Source organism: Cygnus atratus, chromosome 8 (genome assembly GCF_013377495.2).
Source record: "Cygnus atratus isolate AKBS03 ecotype Queensland, Australia chromosome 8, CAtr_DNAZoo_HiC_assembly, whole genome shotgun sequence".
Classification (NCBI taxonomy): Eukaryota; Metazoa; Chordata; class Aves; order Anseriformes; family Anatidae; genus Cygnus; species Cygnus atratus.
The window spans coordinates 33,004,847-33,026,217 of NC_066369.1; the positions used below are offsets into that span (position 1 = coordinate 33,004,847).

General features: G+C 51.3%; 3 long non-coding RNA genes across 7 annotated transcripts; all 3 read left to right on the forward strand.

Annotated features, from left to right (window-relative positions):
• The first annotated feature begins 2,265 nt into the window (after positions 1–2,265).
• Positions 2,266–7,477, forward strand: LOC118256993 (uncharacterized). Of its 4 annotated transcripts, none has more exons than XR_007708602.1 (5): positions 2,279–2,386; positions 3,709–3,924; positions 4,183–4,415; positions 5,627–5,714; positions 7,325–7,477. It is a non-coding gene; the product is annotated as an uncharacterized LOC118256993 (long non-coding RNA). The 4 variants fall into 4 exon arrangements; XR_007708601.1 differs by having other exon boundaries at positions 2,280–2,386; positions 7,322–7,477; XR_007708603.1 differs by lacking the exon at positions 3,709–3,924 and having other exon boundaries at positions 2,266–2,386; positions 7,322–7,477.
• Positions 7,478–13,797: 6,320 nt separating this feature from the next.
• LOC118256954 (uncharacterized) lies at positions 13,798–14,983 on the forward strand. Its single transcript, XR_004781412.2, has 4 exons — positions 13,798–14,125; positions 14,196–14,343; positions 14,483–14,537; positions 14,889–14,983. It is a non-coding gene; the product is annotated as an uncharacterized LOC118256954 (long non-coding RNA).
• A 4,601-nt stretch (positions 14,984–19,584) lies between these two features.
• LOC118256953 (uncharacterized) lies at positions 19,585–20,706 on the forward strand. 2 transcript variants are annotated; one of them, XR_004781411.2, is made up of 3 exons: positions 19,585–19,667; positions 20,278–20,372; positions 20,550–20,706. It is a non-coding gene; the product is annotated as an uncharacterized LOC118256953 (long non-coding RNA). The 2 variants fall into 2 exon arrangements; XR_007708604.1 differs by lacking the exon at positions 19,585–19,667 and adding an exon at positions 19,832–19,885.
• The last annotated feature ends 665 nt before the right edge of the window (positions 20,707–21,371 follow it).

The window sequence follows — 21,371 nt, forward strand, 5'->3', positions numbered from 1 at the left end:
AGCCACCACCTTACTCAGATACGGTGATGATATTAGAGGAGATGGAAAGCAAAGAAGGTGAAGAAGAGGAAGATATCTACCAAATTACACCTTAGAGAAAAGTTCTGCAAAAATCAGCAATTGATAAAGAAGAAAAGGGGGGAATTGTGGGAATAAAAATGTTGTTTTTGCAGAGTTACATCGTTTAGAGGGAAGGAATGTGGCGTTGAGACAGGCTTGCGGTGGTAAGAAAGCTTAACAGACAACCTTGTAAAATGCAGACAACCGGACTCCTTAGAGCAATTAGGTGAAAATCACGGTGTCAAGTCAGGTAAGTGGAGAAACATTACCGCTTCAAACAGTGAAAAAGTCAAAAGAAGTTTGAAATTTAACAGGCCGGCAACTGAAGGCCATGTATTGTCTGTGAAGTGTCGGATAGGTTGTGAACCTGGAATACCCAGTCAATGGTGAAACAGGGGAGGGTCCCGGTCGTCGAGAAAGAAAGTATATAAACCGTACTATGTGACTAGCAGGCGCGCTCCTGCTTGTGGGACGTGTGCCATTGCGATCGCGAATAAATTACTGCTTCACTGAACTCCTCGCCTGAGCCTAAGTTACTGGCTACGGAGTGTTTCTCACACTCCCCGCACATAATCCTGGCTACAATATACCGTGTTATCGAAGGTGCCTTTTAAACGACATTGATAGAAACTCAGGGGGCGACAGTACTGACCCTGGGTGTGGAACTATCCATACAGGGAATAATCCATACTGTACCAAATATGGTAGCCACAGGAATGCTAATATATGTAGTGCACACCAGATGCAACATGAGAATCCTGTAACTGGATGGCCTGAGATGGTGGTAACTGGATGGCGAGAGGTGGTACAGGCTACATGGCAATAAAGCCAGGAAGGTGTTGCCCCTGGGATGGAAGGGAGCTCGCACCCTGGAGGCAGTAATTCCAAATGTAACTATTACTGAAGACCCACAAAGCCAAAGCCCCCTTGAGACCACACGCGGGATTAAGCGGACTCCAGATAGTTCTCTAGTAAACTTCTCTAGTATTTCACAGCTTTGCAAGGTGGTTTTTACCTTGGTTGGGGGTGGGTGAATTAGAAAAAGCTATTGTAAATATCTCTGCTATGACTGAAGAACTAGAAAATAAGCTTGGTAAGTTTGCAAAAATAGTACTGTAGAATCAAATAGTATTAGATTCATTAATAACCTCATAAGGAGGAGCGTGCACTGTAATTAATGCTTGTTGCTGTATATACGTAGATCAAATGGGACGAATTTGACTGATATTTGGGGGGAAAAAAAAGTATATTGGGGGGGGGGGGGAAGATCCTACATAGAGTAGCTCAAGGTGACAGTTCCTGGGCATTTAGAAACATTTGGGAGAAACTAACTTCGTGGTTACCTGAACAGAATTGGCTCAAACAACTGTTTGTTGGCATTGTAAAAATAATGGCATTGTACACCTACCATCCCCCGTGACATCTGAAGAAGACTATTGCGCCTTAATGTTGGAAAAACTCAAGAGTGCGGTATGTGAAGAGGTGCAAAAACAACAGTAGGAGTAAGGAAAGAAGGAGGGGGGAATTGTGAGAAACTGAGTTGTGTTTTTGCAGCAGAGAACTAATTTTCTGTATTCCAAGGTAGTTGTGTAGTCATAATAAGGAGAAATGCTACGTGGGTAAGTGGACAGTGGAAGGCCTCACTGTTCCAAAATAAGGCAGAAGCTTGAGGAAAAACAGGTTGAGCAGTGTGGGAACAGTAAAACAAAGATCACAGGTTCTTGAAACATAAGAAAGGGGAAAAAGAAGAAAATAAGAAGGGAGAAATTAAAGGGTTGAAAAAGAAGTAAAATTGTACATATATGGTGTAGAGGAGCGTCGAGTAGCTTGTGACCCTGTAGTGCTCGGCCAATGAGGAAACAGGGGAGGTGACCAGGTGTCGGGAATAGGGCACAAACGTTGATGCTTTGCTTACTGTAACGCGCTCCCAATTGGCAGGACGCCCGCCACTGGAACTGCGAATAAAACAGCCTCACAGAAGATCGTGTGTGAAGAAAATGATTTGAGATGTTTCTTCGCAGATACACCTGGTGAGAGGGGACCGAGCACACCCGGGCCTTCTTTAAAAAAAAAAAAAAAAAAAAAAAAGGCAACACAGGGGCAACCTCAGGGTCGCCTGCCCACAGGGAAGCGGCGCAGTGATTGGCTGGACCCTGAGGGCGGAAGTGGCGTCGGACATGCCTTCGCTGAGGGCGGAAACGCTCCGTGATTGGCTCGGAGGAACCCAGGGCGGAAGTGCCGTGTAGGGCTTGCGGGCACTATGGGCGGAGGCTGTCGGGCCGGGCCGGACCGGACTCGGGCCGGCGAGGCGCAGTGCAGCAACGAGGTTGGTGGTCGGGGCCGGGCCGGGAGGGGGCGAGGCGGCGGGCGGTCGGGGCGCCACGCGGTCGGCGGCTTCTGCGGAAACGGCCCTTGTGCGGGGCGGGGGCGGCGCCGGACCGGACCGGACCGGGCGTGCGGCGGGGTCTGCACTGCGCGGGGCTTGTGGGGGGCTGGGGGAGAGTCGGGGGGAGCGGCGGGAGGCGGTGCGGGGGGGGGGGCGGGCGCAGAGAGGGCGGGAGGGGGGGGCGGCGGTTGTGTACGCTTGGCCGACTCCCCTCTGGGTTGGATGGACTGCTCCGTCCCGAGGCATGCTGGGAGCTGTAGTTCTGTGTTGCCGGGCGGCCACATGGGCTCCGGGGTTCGCGGCTGGTCTCTCCCCGAGCCGGGGCCGGGCCGTGCGCACCGGGAGGCGCAGGTTGCCGCTGGATGCAAGTTTAAGCTTGGAAATAAAGGGGGAGTGAGGGAAGAAAAAAAGCAAAGCCTTACAGGGCCTCAGCTCCACCTAGGAACAAATAACGGTCTGTCTGCTTCTGGAAGAACTTCCCACCGCTGAGGACGGATGGGGCAGACCCCAAAAGCTAGATGGGGTTGTGTGAGAGCTGGTGGTAGTGCCAGCAGGACTCCACAGCCGACAAGAGACATCGTTGGCCTTGATGTCCGTCACAACGGAAAATGCTCGTTTAATCCAATTTGTTGGGGAAGTCTGTCAAACTCTCAGAAACAATAGCAGTGAGACTCTATTATGCAGTCATGGTGAAAGTTTAGCACAGCGAAGAAACTGTGTGTATTAGGTAAGGTGACAAATGGAGTCACACCTCCCAGAAGTCCCAGTTTGTGGTCTTGAAGCTTTTTTTCTTGTTGGGGGAAGGCGGAGAGAGCTGAATATTATCCAGGAAGGTGACCAAATCCGTGCCTAAAAAGCTCAGCTGCTAAAGGTTTTATAAATGATCTTTGCACTGCAAGTTTCAGTTTTCATGAAGCCAAATTGAGATAAATCCAAAATTTTCTACGGATTTAAAAGAACGCTTACTAAAATAGTCTTGTCATTCACAATAATAATGGAGTGAGTGAACTTGTTCCACACAGTGACCTTACTTTATTATTTTGTTTGTTGTATTCCAGCAAACTGTGTACGATCCCGGGAGCATAGGCACGGTCTTGTGTAGCATTGTCATTTTGCCCCACCGCTCTGAGATATCTAACAAAATAATACATTCTGGATGTTGTCTACAAATTCTTTCCTTCCTTATGTAAGAGGTCGATGCGCGTGTCGCCTAGTTTGTCACAGAGCGTCACTGAAGTACTGTTTTATTTGTATTTGTGAAGACAGCAGAATCAAAGACAGCGGGTCGGTGACTCCCACCGAGATGGTCATTAAGATAAAACAGTGAAGTTTCTAGCATATATTAAAAAGCCTGGAGGAATTAGCATAGCTTGCAGGAAAGCGTGCTGGAAAGAGATGATATTTGAGAGCAAGCGTGAAAATGTCGTCTTTTTACCAAGAATGATGAGAACTGATGCGTCTGCCCTGCGTTTGGATAGGTAAGTGAGTTAAGAGGAGCTGAGCGTAGAGTCTGCAGGGGAATTGGGAAATGAATGAGATAATTTAACCTCTTCCGTGCAAGCGTGTTTTTGTTTTGTTTTTTAAGTCCCATACTTTTGTTATTATCCAGAATTTTTAATATAACTCTGTGTATTTTAACCGGTCCGGGTTTATGGATAGCAGCTAACTATAGAAAGAAATAAGATCCTGAAGCATCCCTGGAGCCGCTAACTCTACCTCTTTATCTGTTCCCTAAGAAGATGCCTTGGATTTAAAGACGGTGTGTATTAAATGAAGTATGAGAAGAAACAGCTTCTTCGGACACTTGCGCTCCTCTTCTTCAGCTCGTGGAGGAGGCTGACAGCCTGTCTCACTCTCGTCAGTGCTATCCCACCAGCTCCTTTAGGAGCCCAGCACCGCGTTTGGCCTGTTGCGATCTTCCCGCTCCCCTCATTTCTGTGCTGCAACGCCACCATCCACGAGAAGTCAGGTAGGATCTGAAGACCTTTGACATTGCTAAAGAATCAAACCTCAGCTGTCAGCTTTAGCCCTTTGTATTCCAGACGTTTGCTTTGCTGGATGATGGTTTTGTTTTTGATTTTGTAATACGTTCTTTGTAGAGGCTTTTTAAGCAGACAAGTAGGTAGCCTTCCTTCCCTCGGTGGATTTGTGCGAGTTTTAGCTGAGCTTTGCACGTCTGAGCGATTGCCCAGTGGCTGTTCTGGTCTTGACGCGTCCCTAAAACCTTTGTCCGCCTCGCCCCTCCTCTTTGTGTATTAAGATGCACGTTTGCGCAAAAATTATGTACACCGTGCATAAGCCCCCCAGTGGTTATGGGGCATTTTCAGCATTTCACAGATAAGGCTCCGTGTTTACTTAATCACTTAGGCATAGTCCTGGCTTTCAGCGTAGGCATAGCTAATGATTGTTACTCAAGGGGTTATAAAGTTCCCAATGTTTGTTTGTTTATATATATATATATAGAGAGAGAGAGATACATACCCATACGTATATGTATGTATATATATAAATGAAACTGAGTCTGTGGAGTAAAAGACTTTTCTGCTTGCAGTATATACTCACATATCAGCAGACTCATACGCAAGTTGATCCAAACTGGGTGCCAAGCTGTGCCTTTTTTGTCACCTGACCTGGAATATGCAATCTGTGCACCTCAGGTGTACCTTGTCTATTAACTATCTCTTACATTGTGCCACCCCATTAATATCAGTGGATGTACCCAGCACCACCTTGGGGCTACGTAGAACGTGGAAATTTCTAGTATGTTAATGTTACTCTGTTAACAAAACTGACGTACTAGCCGCTTGCTGTTTCTATTTTTTTGTTTTTCTTTTCAGTAGTCTCCTCAAAAGTTGTTGTGGACACGTTGTGTATCTTTTCTGTTCTTCCAGGATTCATTCTTCAGGAAAGACGACCATGAAATCTGAGGGCTGTGGACAACCATCTACCAGATGGTTGTTGCAGTTGCCTTTGGTCACGTCATTCGTCCTTTTAGCTCGCCCTTTCCTCTATCTTGAGTTGAATTTTTGTGCAGCGCTATGTTTGCAGTGGTAGCCGAGTTTGCAGTTTGCAGCCGAGGTGTTTTTGATTAAAAACGATCTTAACTGTAATAGTGAATTCACAGAGTGTGGCTTTGTATGATGACTCCCACGATCATAACATTTTTCTCCTTTGTCACAGACAGGAGAAAAGCTCTTTCCAGAGAGATGGAGAAGGAATTAATTAGACCTCTGCCTCATCCTGCAAGACCAGAAGACATGGAGTAACTGTAAGCTGCGATTCTCAGGAGACATACTAAGAGTCTCGGGTTCCTTTTCTGCCCGCCCCCCAAGGCCTTGGGCACGTTGGGTTCACCCTGGGAAGGGCACGTTGCTCAGGGCAGTTATTTCCTCCCCTAGACGACGTGGGGTGCATTTCTCTGCTGCACTTGTGGTTTTCCACTTGTGGTTTTCCACGTGGTTCGCACTGCTTCCATTATTGAGAAAACGGTTTGGGAAGCTGTGTCTTCTCAGGATTTTCTGCCACCACCTGCTGGCAAAAAAAATCAGTAACGCAGGTGGAGCCATGTAGGACTTCTCAGAGGTAAGCCTTCAACGTATGGGGACCCCTAAACTAAACTCGTGAGCCGAGCACGCAAGACAAATGTCCGTGGCACAAAGATCAAGGACGACTTCTCAGAGGTAAGCAGCTTTCCCTTTGTTTTCCCCTCCTCTCAGGAGCCCTCTTTATGATGCTTGTACACACTTCAGGCTCACAACACTCATTTTCTCCTCTACTTAGTATTCCTAGTCCCTGGCTAACCCGTCCTCCCTCCCCCCGCTTTCCAAAGACCTACGTGCTCTGCTCAGGTCCCTCCTGAGGTCTTACAGATCTTTTAAATCTGCTCAGCATTCTTTCCGGCTTGTTCTGTGCCATTATTTTTTCCCTGCTCCTTTTGAGAATGTCTGTACCCTTTTCAGATCTCGATTGGGTTGGCTTTTTTGAACCCATCTGCATAGCCTTTTGTTTTTCAGATAGTCTACTAAGGTAGGTTACTTCTCTGGTGAGTTATTTTACTACATTGAATTGTATTTTTATGGTTTGTAATCTGTTACACTCCTAGATTATTTCTAACCTATGTAAAGAAAGGTTTCAGCTAATTACAGTCAAAAACAGTTTTAGTTACCTACTTGGTCATATTGTCGTTTCAATAATCAGGACTGAAGCAAAAGCACAGGAATTGTTGCCTCTAGTAACACTCCACACACTGTTGAGCTAAGCCAAATAAAAAACGCAGCTGCTGCTCTCTTTATCCCTTCCTGTGCTTTGCCCCTCCTCTTTCCCAGGTGATTGGGGCAGGGTGCCGGGTGGGGCCTAATGGTATATGAGCCGCAGGTGTCCTGTCAGAGAGCTCATTCTGCCTGAGCTGCTCTTTGGGGTAAGTGCTTTGTTTTTCCTTCAGTCAGTTGCAGTTTTTTTTTTTTTTTAAGGTGCGTCAGAGTCTAGGGGTTGATGCGTTTCTAAGTTGAAAGAGATAAGTACATCTATTGAAAGTAACATCTAGTAGGATCATTTAAAGTAAACTGAATCTATATAGTAGTAGATGCCTTTATTGCATGCAGCTCTTCTTCAGTGAGTAATTCTTATAGTATAAGTAATTCTTTTCCCATGTTTTGGTCACGATGTTTGTAGCGTGCCTTTTTATGTGTGTGTTTGGCCTGGAGCTGTCCTGCCTGACAATTAGTGATGGTAGCTAACGTGGTGGTTCATCAGTGCAATAATACCTTGTCCTGACTCTTTTGGGAAAGACATCTGGTCTGTCTCTGGGCGAATACTCAAGCTCTGGGCGAGTACTCAAGGGCAGCTGGCACAGAGTCTTTTTTCTTTTTTTCCCAGCAGTAGGTAAACCTTAGGAGGAATCGGTCAAAGGAAACAGCAACTGTCAAGTTCTTGTTCGGCAACTCGGTGACTGATTTGATCTACTTCTCAGATGTAGAGGCAAATGGACTGCTCTTTTGAAATGATAAAATAAAAAACATGAATTTTGTCAAATGCTGGCAGTGCCTGTTTGCAGTCTGTTGCTTTTGCCAGTGGTAGATAACGCTTATAAGGAATAGGTCAAAGGAAAGAGCGCTTCTGGAACCGTGAAGCTCTGCTTTGGCAACTCGGTGACTGGCTTGACCTACTGTCCATCATCAGAGGGAAGCGGACTGCTATTTTGAAAATAAGAAATTAAAAAAAAAATTATTAAAAATCTAAAAAAATTAGGGTGCTGCTCTGTGGCACCTGGAGGACTGCCACTCTGTGTGGCAGTTAAAAGAATGTGATTTGGAGATGGAGAGCAGCAGAGGTAAAGCAGCTGGGAAGATAGGTATAGGTATTGCAGTAGGTAGGCTGTGGTTATGAGGTGCCTCAGGGTGTGCTTTTCGTCTTGTTTCTGCCCTTCCATAGTGCAGCCTTGGAGAGGTGAATTCCCCATGTTGTGGAGTGGTGCAAAAAGGTGAGAGGGCTGTCAGCCCGATCAGTTTCCTTCACCAAAGCTAAGGCAGGTCTTTCAAGAGAAACAGCCTGGTTGCCTGTGCTGTACTCTGCACGCTGTTGACCTAAACCACACCAAAAACAGGGCTGCTGTTCTTGCTCTCTTTACCTCTTGTCATGCACTGGCCCCTCCCATTTCCCATGTGATTGGGGTGGGGTGCTGGGTGGGGTGCAATGGTATATGAGTTGCCGGCATCCCAATCAGAGAGCTCATTCTGCCTGGGGTGCACTTTGGGGTAAGTGCTTTGGTTTTCCTTCAGTCAGTTGCAGGGGTCTTTAGGTGGTTAAGAGTCTATGGACTGATGGGTTTCCAAGTAGAGACCGGTACGCACATCTTTGTGAGGTAACAACTAATAGGATCTGTTAGAGTAAACCAATCTAGTAATAGGTGCCTGCATTGCATGCAGCTCTTCTTCAGGTGAGTAATTGTTACAGCATGTTTATGGATAGGATGGCAATGTTACTTTGTGTGTTTGCTTTGTGGTTCGGGGTCCCTTATGATTTTTGCAGAATTAAGGCAAATATTATCAAAGTTATAACGTTGGTGGCAAAGTGATGGAGCAGGGTTTAGGAGATAAGTATCATCGAAGCTCCCTATAAGCATGTATCTGAAAACAGCAGCAGTAGGCGTGTAAGGTGTAGTCTTTTTCAGGGTTAGGGACAGTTTGTTCTATTTTTGGAGCTTTTGCCTGTGGTTTGGCTGGCTGTAGAGTCTTTAGACCTTGCAGCCTTCTAGACTTTAAGTGCTTGGAATTCACGTAATAGAGGTGTGCTTAGGAGGTGTTGCCGGCTAACTTGTTTTTGAGAAATGGTGGGGTACGGTTCCTCGACTGCATAAGCACGGTAGTATTACCAAGAGACTGAGCAAGGGTCACCTTTTTCATCTGTAAAGGGTAAGTCTGTGATTGCTGCCGCCAGGGCACATTTTCGTGCCCATCACTACAGTTATTTTACTACATGAAATAGAGTAAAATTCTAGTTTCTCTTTTAGAGGTGCTATAGGTGGCTTCAGAGAATGGGTGGAAGCATCTGCCATGTGGGGTAGGTAAGCAGCTGAGGTAAAGGAGCAGATGAGAGTAACTGTCCTAAGGGTGCGTGGCTTTTGCTGCTGTGGTTGCTTTCTCTTCTGTTTATCAGGTGCCACAGGCAAGGTGGGCTGTGATAGTCTTCAGAACAGGAGCAAAGCAGGTCACTTGAATGCTGTTTGGTTCCTGAGACAGGTGTTGTAGAGGAAAAAGGTTGTCTGGCATGGCAGTTCCTGATGGTGGTCTTCTTCAGTAGGTGAAGAGGTGCCTGAAGCCCCATGCTGTGGAGCCTGAGTACGCCTCACGGAGGATGAAGCCTGCTTTCCAGCAGTTCCCAAAACTGTGTTGAGGCTGAAATGCTGTGTCTGTGTTTGGGTTGGGGTTGCACCTTGGTGAGTGTAGGGATGGGTTTTAAGTCGGTGCAGCAGAGGGCCAGGCTGCAGTGTCCTGTAGTGTGTTTTGACCCATCAGCATAGCCTTTTGGTTTTCAGGATAGCCTACTCAAGTACGTGATTTTTCCTGCGAGTGATGTTATTACATGGAATTTTTTTTTGGGGGGGCGTGTTAATCTTATGCTCCTAGATTTTTCTTTCTTTGTAAAGAAAGGTTTGAGCTAATTCCAGCTGAAAGAATTTCAGTTGCTTGCTTGGTGATATTGTCCTTTCAATATTCAAAGCTGCAGCAAAAGCATGGGGATTGTTGCTTCTAGAAACACCCCAGTTCTCTTGTCTGCAGTCTGCATGCTGTTGAGCTAAACCAGATTAAAAAAACAAACAAAAAAAAACCCGCAGCTGCTGCTGCTCCTGCTCTCTTTCTACTTTCTTGTGCTTTGCCCCTCCCCTTTCCCAGGTGATTGGGTTTGGGTGCTGGGCGGGGCCAAATGGTATATGAGCCCCAGGTATGCCATTAGAGAGTTCATTCTGCCTGGGCTGCTCTTTGGGGTAAGTTCTTTGTTTTTCCTTCAGTCAGTGGCAGGGTTCTTTGGGCAGGTTGGAGTCTATGGATTTCTAGATTTTAAGTGCTTGGAAATCACTTACTAGAGGGATATTTAGCAGAGGTTGCTGGCTCCCCCTTGTTTTTGGGATGGTGGGATACACTTGTGTTTTTGGGTTATATTTGAATCTCTAGATGTATCAAGCCACTTGTGTAACTCTCCAGAGGACTAAAACGAGCTTGATTACACACTACAAGAGGCTTGACCACATAGGCGCAGTATTACCAAGAGACTGAGGAGGGTCGTGTCAGAGTTACCCCTTTCATCTCTAAAGTGTAAGTGTGATTTGGCGCGGCGCCGCCCGGGCAGCTTTCGGCGCGGCGCCGCCCGGGCAGCTTTCGGCGCGGCGCCGCCCGGGCAGCTTTCGGCGCGGCGCCGCCCGGGCAGCTTTCGGCGCGGCGCCGCCCGGGCAGCTTTCGGCGCGGCGCCGCCCGGGCAGCTTTCGGCGCGGCGCCGCCCGGGCAGCTTTCGGCGCGGCGCCGCCCGGGCAGCTTTCGGCGCGGCGCCGCCCGGGCAGCTTTCGGCGCGGCGCCGCCCGGGCAGCTTTCGGCGCGGCGCCGCCCGGGCAGCTTTCGGCGCGGCGCCGCCCGGGCAGCTTTCGGCGCGGCGCCGCCCGGGCAGCTTTCGGCGCGGCGCCGCCCGGGCAGCTTTCGGCGCGGCGCCGCCCGGGCAGCTTTCGGCGCGGCGCCGCCCGGGCAGCTTTCGGCGCGGCGCCGCCCGGGCAGCTTTCGGCGCGGCGCCGCCCGGGCAGCTTTCGGCGCGGCGCCGCCCGGGCAGCTTTCGGCGCGGCGCCGCCCGGGCAGCTTTCGGCGCGGCGCCGCCCGGGCAGCTTTCGGCGCGGCGCCGCCCGGGCAGCTTTCGGCGCGGCGCCGCCCGGGCAGCTTTCGGCGCGGCGCCGCCCGGGCAGCTTTCGGCGCGGCGCCGCCCGGGCAGCTTTCGGCGCGGCGCCGCCCGGGCAGCTTTCGGCGCGGCGCCGCCCGGGCAGCTTTCGGCGCGGCGCCGCCCGGGCAGCTTTCGGCGCGGCGCCGCCCGGGCAGCTTTCGGCGCGGCGCCGCCCGGGCAGCTTTCGGCGCGCGCGGCGCCGCCCGGGCAGCTTTCGGCGCGGCGCCGCCCGGGCAGCTTTCGGCGCGGCGCCGCCCGGGCAGCTTTCGGCGCGGCGCCGCCCGGGCAGCTTTCGGCGCGGCGCCGCCCGGGCAGCTTTCGGCGCGGCGCCGCCCGGGCAGCTTTCGGCGCGGCGCCGCCCGGGCAGCTTTCGGCGCGGCGCCGCCCGGGCAGCTTTCGGCGCGGCGCCGCCCGGGCAGCTTTCGGCGCGGCGCCGCCCGGGCAGCTTTCGGCGCGGCGCCGCCCGGGCAGCTTTCGGCGCGGCGCCGCCCGGGCAGCTTTCGGCGCGGCGCCGCCCGGGCAGCTTTCGGCGCGGCGCCGCCCGGGCAGCTTTCGGCGCGGCGCCGCCCGGGCAGCTTTCGGCGCGGCGCCGCCCGGGCAGCTTTCGGCGCGGCGCCGCCCGGGCAGCTTTCGGCGCGGCGCCGCCCGGGCAGCTTTCGGCGCGGCGCCGCCCGGGCAGCTTTCGGTCGGCGCGGCGCCGCCCGGGCAGCTTTCGGCGCGGCGCCGCCCGGGCAGCTTTCGGCGCGGCGCCGCCCGGGCAGCTTTCGGCGCGGCGCCGCCCGGGCAGCTTTCGGCGCGGCGCCGCCCGGGCAGCTTTCGGCGCGGCGCCGCCCGGGCAGCTTTCGGCGCGGCGCCGCCCGGGCAGCTTTCGGCGCGGCGCCGCCCGGGCAGCTTTCGGCGCGGCGCCGCCCGGGCAGCTTTCGGCGCGGCGCCGCCCGGGCAGCTTTCGGCGCGGCGCCGCCCGGGCAGCTTTCGGCGCGGCGCCGCCCGGGCAGCTTTCGGCGCGGCGCCGCCCGGGCAGCTTTCGGCGCGGCGCCGCCCGGGCAGCTTTCGGCGCGGCGCCGCCCGGGCAGCTTTCGGCGCGGCGCCGCCCGGGCAGCTTTCGGCGCGGCGCCGCCCGGGCAGCTTTCGGCGCGGCGCCGCCCGGGCAGCTTTCGGCGCGGCGCCGCCCGGGCAGCTTTCGGCATCTCAGATCGAGCTAACGAGCAGCTGAGGTAAAGGAGCTGGGAAGAGAGAGGTATTGCAGCAGGTACGCTGTGCTTATGAGGTGCCTCAGGGTGTGCTTTTTCTCTTGTCTCTGAAGGTGCCTAGTGCAGCCTTGGACAGGGAAATCCCCGTGTCACGGAGCAGTGAGGGAAGGTGAGGGTGTTGTCAGCTTAGTCGTCCCTTATCCGAAGCGAAGGGAAGGACATTCAGGTGTTTCCCTCTGAGGGTCTGAGGTGAGGCTGTTTGGGACAGAGGAGCAGTGTGGCAGGTGGTCGCTTGCAAGCACAGTGGTCATTTTGTCCTTTAGTATTCCCAGGTGGCATGGGTGATGCTGGCTGTTCCTTTCGAGCTTGGATCTAACTTCCAGGTACAGAGGCAAGTGGACTGCTGTTTTGAAATGATAACATTAAATATGGGGTCACGTATGTTGTTGAGGGAGGGGTGCTAATGCTGGCAGCTGAACATTTATCTTCTGACTGTTGTGTTTTCCTTTGTTCAGGCTGAAACGCAGTGTGCAGTACAGGACATCAAGACCCGAGCTATCTCTGGAGTGACTCTGGTGAGTGAACAGAGGTAGCTGTTATTTTTGGCTGTGGCTGTGACTGCAGTTATTTTACTACATCAACTAGAGTAAAATTCCAGTTTCGCTTTTAGAGGTGCTATAGGTGGCTTCAGAGAACGGGTGGAAGCATCTGCCATGTGGGGTAGGTAAGCAGCTGAGGTAAAGGAGCAGATGAGAGTAACTGTCCTAAGGGTGCTGTGGCTTTTGCTGCAGTGGTTGCTTTCTCTTCTGTTTATCAGGTGCCACAGGCAGGGTGGGCTGTGATAGTCTTTAGAATAGGAGCAAAGCAGGTCACTTGAATGCTGTTTGGTTCCTGAGGCAGGTGTTGTAGAGGAGAAAAGCTTTAAATATTCAAAGCTGAAGCAAAAAATAAATAAACCACAGCTGCTGCTTCTCCTCTTTCTACTTTCTTGTGCTTGCCCCTCCTTTTCACCTTTCCCAGGTGATTGGGTTTGGGTGCTGGGCAGGGCCAAATGGTATATGAGCCCCAGGCATGCCATCAGAGAGCTCATTCTGCCTGGGGTGCACTTTGGGGTAAGTGCTTTGGTTTTCCTTCAGTCAGTTGCAGGGGTCTTTAGGTGGGTCAGAGTCTATGGACTGATGGGTTTCCAAGTAGAGAGCGGTAAGCCCATCTTTGTGACCTAACAACTAATAGGATCTGTTAGAGTAAACCAATCTAGTAATAGGTGCCTGTATTGCATGTAGCTCTTCTTCAGGTGAGTAATTGTTACAGCATGTTTATGGATAGGATGGCGATGTTACTTTGTGTGTTTGCTTTGTGGTTCAGGGTTCCCTTATGATTTTTGCAGAATTAAGGCAAATATTATCAAAGTTATAACGTTGGTGGCAAAGTGATGGAGCAGGGTTTAGGAGGTAAGTATCATCGAAGCTCCCTGTATAAGCATGTATCTGAAAACACAGCAGTAGGCGTGTAAGGTGTAGTCTTTTTCAGGGTTAGGGACAGTTTGTTCTATTTTTGGAGCTTTTGCCTGCGGTTTGGCTGGCTGTAGAGTCTTTAGACCTTGCAGCCTTCTAGATATTAAGTGCTTGGAATTCATGTAATAGAGGTGTGCTTAGGAGGTGTTGCCGGCTAACTTGTTTTTGGGAAATGGGTGGGGTATGCTTCCTTTTTATTTGAGTTATCTTTTAATCTCTAGATATATCAAGCCATTTGCGTAACTGTCCAGAGGCTTCACAAAGAGCTTCAGTACGCATCGCAAGGGGCTTGACCGCATAAGCGCAGTATTACGGAGAGACTGAGCAGGGTCACCTTTTTCATCTGTAGAGGATAAGTGTGTGATTACCCCTGTTGGGGCTGCTGTGCATTCATGGCCTTTTGGCATTTGTGGACCTGAGGGTGGTTTTTTATTTTTCTGGCTCTCGTCTCTGTGTTTGAGTCCTCTGCAAGGAGCTGTACTGTTTGCTTGTCCATCACGGATATGACCTTCTTGTAGCCCAGGGCATGGGCATGGACACTTGAATGAGGCACGAGGGTGAGTGGACGGCAGTGTGAGCCCTGAGTTGGTCAGTGGATTGTGTTAATGTGCTTTGCCTGTTGGGCAGGCTTTGGAAGCACCTTGCAACAGCAGAGTACATCTCCTGCCACGTTCCTGTGGCGCGCCAGGCGTCAGCGGTTCCAGTTCGTGAAATGCTGGAGATGCTCGGAGCGCAAGAGGAGCTGGGAGCGTGATGCATCAAATTGGTATGTTAGGTGAGTGAAGCGGTGGTACGGGGTTGGGGAATGTGGGTCTGGGGCTTCTTGGCTGTTGGGGAAAGGAGGAAAGAAGAGGAGTGGGTATAGACTGTTTTGTGGATTGTCACATTTGTTTGTTCTTTCTCCTTGGTCTAAGCTACGTGACCTTGGCTCAGCACAGTAAATGGAAGCGCTAAGCCTGGATCGGGAAGGTGAGTGGAGAAAAGTTGGAAAAAGGGCATTGGTTTTGGTTTGGTAGTCTATTTGTCCCACCTCTGGGTGAGTCCTTTTTTCCGGGGACGAAGAAGATACTGGGAACATCCTAGTTGGCCTCTGTGGTCCACCTTGAGGATGGATTCAGACCCCTGAGAATTAAGTCTAGGGGCAAATACTGTGTGTTTGGGGGTGGTTGGCAGGGGAAGGCGGGCAGTTGTCTAGAGTTTGTCTGTCTGACTTCAATAGCAGAGCAGGTCAGTGGACTACTGTTTTGTTTTTGAGGTGGGTGTTTCACTGGAAGAAGTTTGGCTGGTGTGCCAGTGCCTGATGGCACTTTATTTCTGCAGGTGAAGAGGAGCCTTATGCCGGAAGCAATGTCCTGGCTAGCCTTTGTGTTCCTTGATAAGGATGGAACCTGCCTCCCATCATTCCCAAGCTAAGTTGGGGGGCAAGTGCTATGTTTGCTTTTGGGTTTTGAATGCACACATAGGGCGAGGGTCTGTGCTTTTAAGTCATTGCAGTGGATGGGGCCTTTTAGGATTGATCACGGTCAGACAGAGTGTGTGGGGGGGTGGGATTCTGTCAGGTACAGCTTGAGCATGTGCCAGGCAGGGCAGTTCCAGCTTGGTGTCTCTGTTCTGTGTTGTCTGTGCTGTGCTGTTGCTCTTGGTGCTTGGCAGGCCCTGGGGAAGCCATCTTGAGGGCGTTGAACCCTTGACCTCACTGGAATAATGTTGATGCTCAGTTGGAAGCTGAGCATTTCTTGTCTTGCAGTGGGAGCCTAAAGAGATCATTTCTTCTGTGCATGTAATTTTTTTTGTATCAAATGTTTCTTGATGTGATCATGATATGTTACGCGCTCCTCAGGTCTTGATATCCTCATTGCCTTCTTCCACTGGACAGATTAGATGGGCAACTTGCTAGCCACACCAAAGGTCCTAAATGCTTGTTTCATCATCGTAGGGCTGATTTGAGCGCTTCTTGACTGGCAGTCGCAGCTTAAAGCGCAGATGTGTTTCAGGTCTTGTGCATCATATTCAGTTTCAGATCGCATCTGTTTCCATCCTCACTCTTGCAGAAGTCATCTGTCGCATCAGGAGCTCTGTCTTGGGAGTTCATTTCCGAAGCATTTTTCTTATGGGGTTTGCACTCCCCATCCTTCTGGTCTCTTGTCTTAAAGGCAGGCTTTTTATGCCTCCATCATCCCAGTTCTGGCAGTTGCTTCCAGTCACATGTTGTGACATTTGAGTCTCTCCTTGGGTCTGCTGCAGAGCACCTGTTCTGACTTGCTGTCGCTGTAGGGCTTCCCTCTGGGAGTCTTTTTTTTTTTTTTTTTTTTTTTTGCGCCTTGTGTTCTGTGTTTTGTTCGTAATGTTTGTAGCGTGCCTGTGTGTGTGTGTTTGGCCTGGAGCTGTCCTGCCTGGCAGTTAGTGATGGTAGCTAATGTGGCGGTCCATCGGTGTACTAATGCATTGTCCGGACTGTTTTGGCAAAGACATCCGGTCTGCCCTGGGCACGTACTGAAGGGCAGCTGGCACAGTCATCTCAGTGGTGTTTGGCAAATGTGGAGGGGGAGACCTGAGCTGCTTGCGAGCAGCTGTTTGCATAGTGCTTGAATAGTGCTAGAGGAGAGGTCTGTCGTTGAATCTTGAAGGCTCGCAGATGTGGAGCGTTTTTTTTTTTTTTTTCTCCACTCCTAGATAAACTGTACAAGGAACCGGTCAAAGGAAAGAGCTCCTTCTGGAGCTGTCAAGCTCTCGTTTGGCAGCTCGGTGAGTGGCTTGGTCTACTTCTGAGGTGCCGAGGCAAGTTGTCTGCTGTTTTGAAATGGTAACATTGGCAATGGGGTCCCTTGTGTTGTTGAGGGATGGGTGCTAATGCTGGCATCTGAATGATTATCTTCTGACTGTTTTCATTTGTTAAAGCTTAAACGCAGTGTACAACCTGGGACGTCACACCCAGAGCTGCCTTTGGCAAGGTGAGCGATGAACAGATGGAGCACTTATCTTATAGTTGGGTTGCGGTTCTCACTGTCACTCTAAGTTTCCCCTCTTTTCTGTTTTAGAGGTGTTGTAGCTGGCTTAAGAGGGTAGATGGAAGCATCTGCCTCGGGGTAGGTAAGCGGGTGGAGGTAAGGCAGCAGATGAGAGTAACTGTCCTAGCTGTGCTGTGGCTTTGGATGCTGCCTCGGCCTATGCTTTTCTTCCTCTTTGACAGGTGTCTCGCAGAGGTTCAAAGGAGCAAACTGCATTCTGAAGAGCTGCGTAAGTAGGGTGGCTCATCATGAGCTGGGTTGGAGCGGAATGGCCAAGTAGCGTGAGGTGACTCTGAAGGGTCTCTGTCTTGCTTTGCAGGTGCCATGGCAGGCTTTCCACACAAGTGGCTGAGGACTTGAGATGAGACCAGAGAGTGACAAGGAGCAGCACGTGCAGGGATGGTTTCCAAGCGCTGCGGTTCGCTTTCTCTTCTGTTCATCAGGTGCCACAGGCAAGGTGGGCTATAACATGGTCTTTAGAATTGGAGCAAAGGAGATGACTTGCATGCCGCAGGGCATCTGAGAAGGGTGTTTTAACAGGAAAAGTTTGTCTGGCATGGCAGTGTCTGATTGCAGTGTGTTTCCGCAGGTGAAGAGGTGCCTGGAGCCCCATGTCATCTAGCCTGCATGTGCCTTGAGGATGAAGCCTGCTTTCCAGCAGTCCCTAAAGCTAAGTTTGGCCCGAAATGCCCCGTCTGTGTCTTGGGTGGGGTTGTACCTTGGTGTCTTGTGTGATATGTGCATGGGGATGGCTTTTAAATCAGTGCAGCAGAGGAACAGAATCCAGTAACAACTGTGTGAAGAGGCCCTGGGTTCATCCTTTTCAGCCTAGTGTGTGCCAGGCAGGGCAGTTCCAGCATGTGTTCTATGGTGTATGTTTGTTTCTGTGTACTATAGTATCCATTTATCAGGTCTTGTTCCCATAGTTCTTGGCTTCTGCAGTGCTTGCTGAGCACCATATCATGGGTCTTAATGTATTGTCTGGTTGGCACGGGACTAGTAATGAAGTGTTTCTTGTCTTTCATTGGGACTTTAAAAGGCTGATCTCTCTCCAGAGCTTGATGTAGTCTACATTTCTTGATGGCGGCCATCATGGCCCTCAGTCTTGGGCTTGTGTATGTTCACGTACGGTTTGGGAGCCTGGCTCCATGTGGTTTGGGGTCCCGGTTCTGTGGTTTTGGACTAATGTTTCTGGTTTGGGGGGGGCGGATGTGGGTGGCTCTCTGCATGGTGCTGCCCTGGCCTGCCCCGCTGCTGTGTGGTACCGCCCCGGCCGAGTTGGAGCATGTGAGCAGCTGAAGAAAAAGAGCTAGCGAAAGAGAGGTATTGCAGCAGGTAGGCTGTGCCTGTGAGGTGCCTGAGGATCTGCCTTTTCTTTTTTTTTTTTTCTTTTGTGGGTGCTTCCTGCAGTCTTGGAGAGGTGAATTCCCACATCGTGGAGTGCTGAGAAAAGGCGAGAGGGTCGTCAGCCCCAGTCAGTGTCCCTAAGCAATGACCCCTAAGGCAAGTCTTTGAAGTGTTTCCCCTCTGTTTCAGTAGGTGCTGTGGCAGGCCTTCCTCAGAATCTGCTGAGGGTCTGAGGTGAAGCTGGGTGGGATAGAGGAGCAGTGTGGCAGGTGATTACTTGAGAACACAACGATCATTTTATCCCTTTGTTTTCCCAGGTGGTGTGGGTGATACTGGCTGTACTGTTGGAGCTTGGACTCAGAGAGGAATGGGTGAGCACAACCGTATGTTGCTTCAGTGATAGTCAGCATTGCGGAGGAGGTGGGCATCAGGGCCGGTGTGCTAGTGAATGCTGGTACGCTGTTTTTGCAGATGATGATAAGCCTGGCAATGGGCTAAGATGTCTCCCAGTGGCTGTGCATTTCTTGAGGTGGAGGGAATTTACCATCCAGCAATCTGAGAGCTAAGTTGAGGGGCACCTGGTATTTGCATGTGTGGAGTGGCTGATGGGAGCTGGGAGCCAGAAGAGCAGCATGGAGCCAGCTGGCTGAATATACTTGGTGCCACTGTGAGGGTGGTTCAGGCTGGGTCACCTTCAGGCTGCTTGAGGCTGGGTCACCAGGCTAATAGAAGGAGCAGGGGGTATTTTGTAGTGTGAGTGTATGTGCCAGGCAGGACAGTTCCTATCTGTCCATCTGTCTTGTAGTGCTGCTTCTGCAGCGTGTGTTCTGTGTTATGCGCTCCTTGGGTCTTGATATCCTCTTTGCTTCTTGCACTGGACTGACTAGACTGGCAACTTGGTAGCAGCGCCAAAGGTCCTAAATGCTTGTTTTGTCATCATGGGTCTGATCCGAGCACTTCTTGTCTTGCAGTTGCAGCCTAAAGTGCAGATCTGTTTCAGGTCTTGTGCATCATATTCAGTTTCAGATGGCATCCTGTTTCCATCCTCACTCTTGCAGAAGTCATCTGGGTCGCATCAGGAGCTCTGTCTTGGGAGTTCATTTCCGAAGCATTTTTCTTATGGGGGTTTGCACTCCCCATCCTTCTGGTCTCTTGTCTTAAGGGCAGGCTTTTTATGCCTCCATCATCCCAGTTCTGGCAGTTGCTTCCAGTCACATGTTGTGACATTTGAGTCTCTCCTTGGGACTGCTGCACGGCACCTGTTCTCTGACTTGCTGTCGCCATAGTGCTTCCTTCTGGGAGTCATTTTATTTTGCGCCTTGTGTTCTGTGTTTTGTTTGTAATGTTTGTAGCGTGCCTGTGTGTGTGTGTGTTTGGCCTGGAGCTGTCCTGCCTGGCAGTTAGTGATGGTAGCTAATGTGGCGGTCCATCGGTGTACTAATGCATTGTCCGGACTGTTTTGGCAAAGACGTCCGGTCTGCCTCTGGGCACGTACTGAAGGGCAGCTGGCACAGTCATCTCAGTGGTGTTTGGCAAATGTGGAGGGGGAGACCTGAGCTGCTTGCGAGCAGCTGTTTGCATAGTGCTTGAACAGTGTGCTGGAGGAGGTCTGTTGAATCTTGAAGCCTGCAGATATGTGGTTTTGAATTTTTTATTTTTATTTCTTTCCCCACCCCAGTAGAGGATAAACCTTAGGAGGAACCAGTCAAAGGAAAGAGCTCCTTCTGGAACTGTCAAGCACTTGGTAGGCAACCCGGTGACTGGCTTGATCTACTTTCCAGATGCTGAGGCAAGGGGGCTGCTGTTTTGAAACGATAAAATTAGAAATGGGGTCCCTTGTGTTGTTGAGGGATGGGTGCTAATGCTGGCATCTGAATGATTATCTTCTGACTGTTTTCATTTGTTAAAGCTTAAACGCAGTGTACAACCTGGGACGTCACACCCAGAGCTGCCTCTGGCAAGGTGAGCGATGAACAGATGGAGCAGTTAGTTTAGGGTTGCGGTTGTCACTGCAGTTACTTAACTACACAAAATACAGTTAAAGTCCTGTTTATATTCCAGAGGTGTTGTAGCTGGCTTAAGAGAGCAGATGGAAGCATCTGCCTCGAGGGCAGGTGAGGGGGCCAGAGTAAGGGAGCAGATGAGAGTACCTGTCCTAGCTGTGCTGTGGCTTTGGATGCTGCCGCGGCCTGTGCTTTTCTTTTTCTTTCGCAGGTGCCTTGCACAGACTCAGAGGGGCCAAGCTGCGCTCCTGAAGAGCAGCACGAGAAGGGCAGGCTGGTCGTGAGTGGGGTTGGAGCAGGATGGCCAAGTAGCGCAAGGTGACTGCGAAGGGTATCCATCTTGCTTTGCAGGTGCAGTGGCAGGCTTTCCACAGAAGTGGCTGAGGATTTGAGAAGAGGTTACAGAGCATCAAGGAGCGGCACTGTGCAGTGATGGCTTCCAAATGGTATGGTCGCTTTCTCTTCTGTTTATCAGGTGCCACAGGCAAGGTGGGCTGTGACATTAGTCTTTAGAATCGGAGCAAAGCAAGTCACATGAATGCCGCAGGGCATCTGAGAAGGGTGTTTTAACAGAAAAAGCTTGTCTGGCATGGCAGTGCCTGATGGCAATGTGTTTCCACAAGGTGAAGAGGTGCCTGAAGCCCCATCCTGTCTAGCCTGCGCACACCTCGCTAAGAATGAAAGCTGCTTTCCAGTAATTCAGACAGCCAAGTTACGTCTCAGCCTTGAGCATCTGGGGACTGTGCCTGTGCTTTTGGGCCTGTCTGTAGCATTTGGCACCTGCATTAATACTTTCTTGGCATACGTGCAGGCTTCTGGGGCCTGTGTCTTGGGGGGAGGGTTGGGGCCAGTGTCTGGGGGGGGTGTGGAGCTGCTTGTACACCTTTGGGGCTTGCATCTGGGGGGGGTTGGGAGCTGCTTGTGCAATGTAGGGATCTCCATCTGGAGGGGGTTGGGAGCTGCTTGTACACAGTAGGGTCCTGCCTTGGGCAAGGTTTGTAGCTGCTTGTACACCTTTGGGGTCTGCAGCTGGGGGGAGGTGAGTGGTGCTTGTCTACTGTAGGTGCCCACGTTGGGGGAGTTGGGAGCTGCTTGTACACTTTTGGGACCTGTGTCTGGGGGGAGGGGTTGTGAGTTACTTGTAGATGCTAGGGGCTTCCCTCTGTGGGGCTTTGGGGCCTGCCTCTGGGGGGGGGGTGGGAGCTGCTTGCACACCCTTAGGGCCTGCCTCTGGCGGGGCTTGGCGTCTGCATCTGGGGAGGGGGGCGTTTCAGTTCATGGGGGCGGGTTGGGAGCTGCTTGTGGACAGTTGGGGTCTGCGTCTGGGGGCGGTTTGGGGCCTGCTCGTAGACTTCTGCAGCCTGCGTCTGGTGTTTGGGGGCTTTGCTGTAGCGTTTGGGGCCTGCATTTTGGCTTTGGGATGTGCTTGGGGCCTGCGTCTGGGG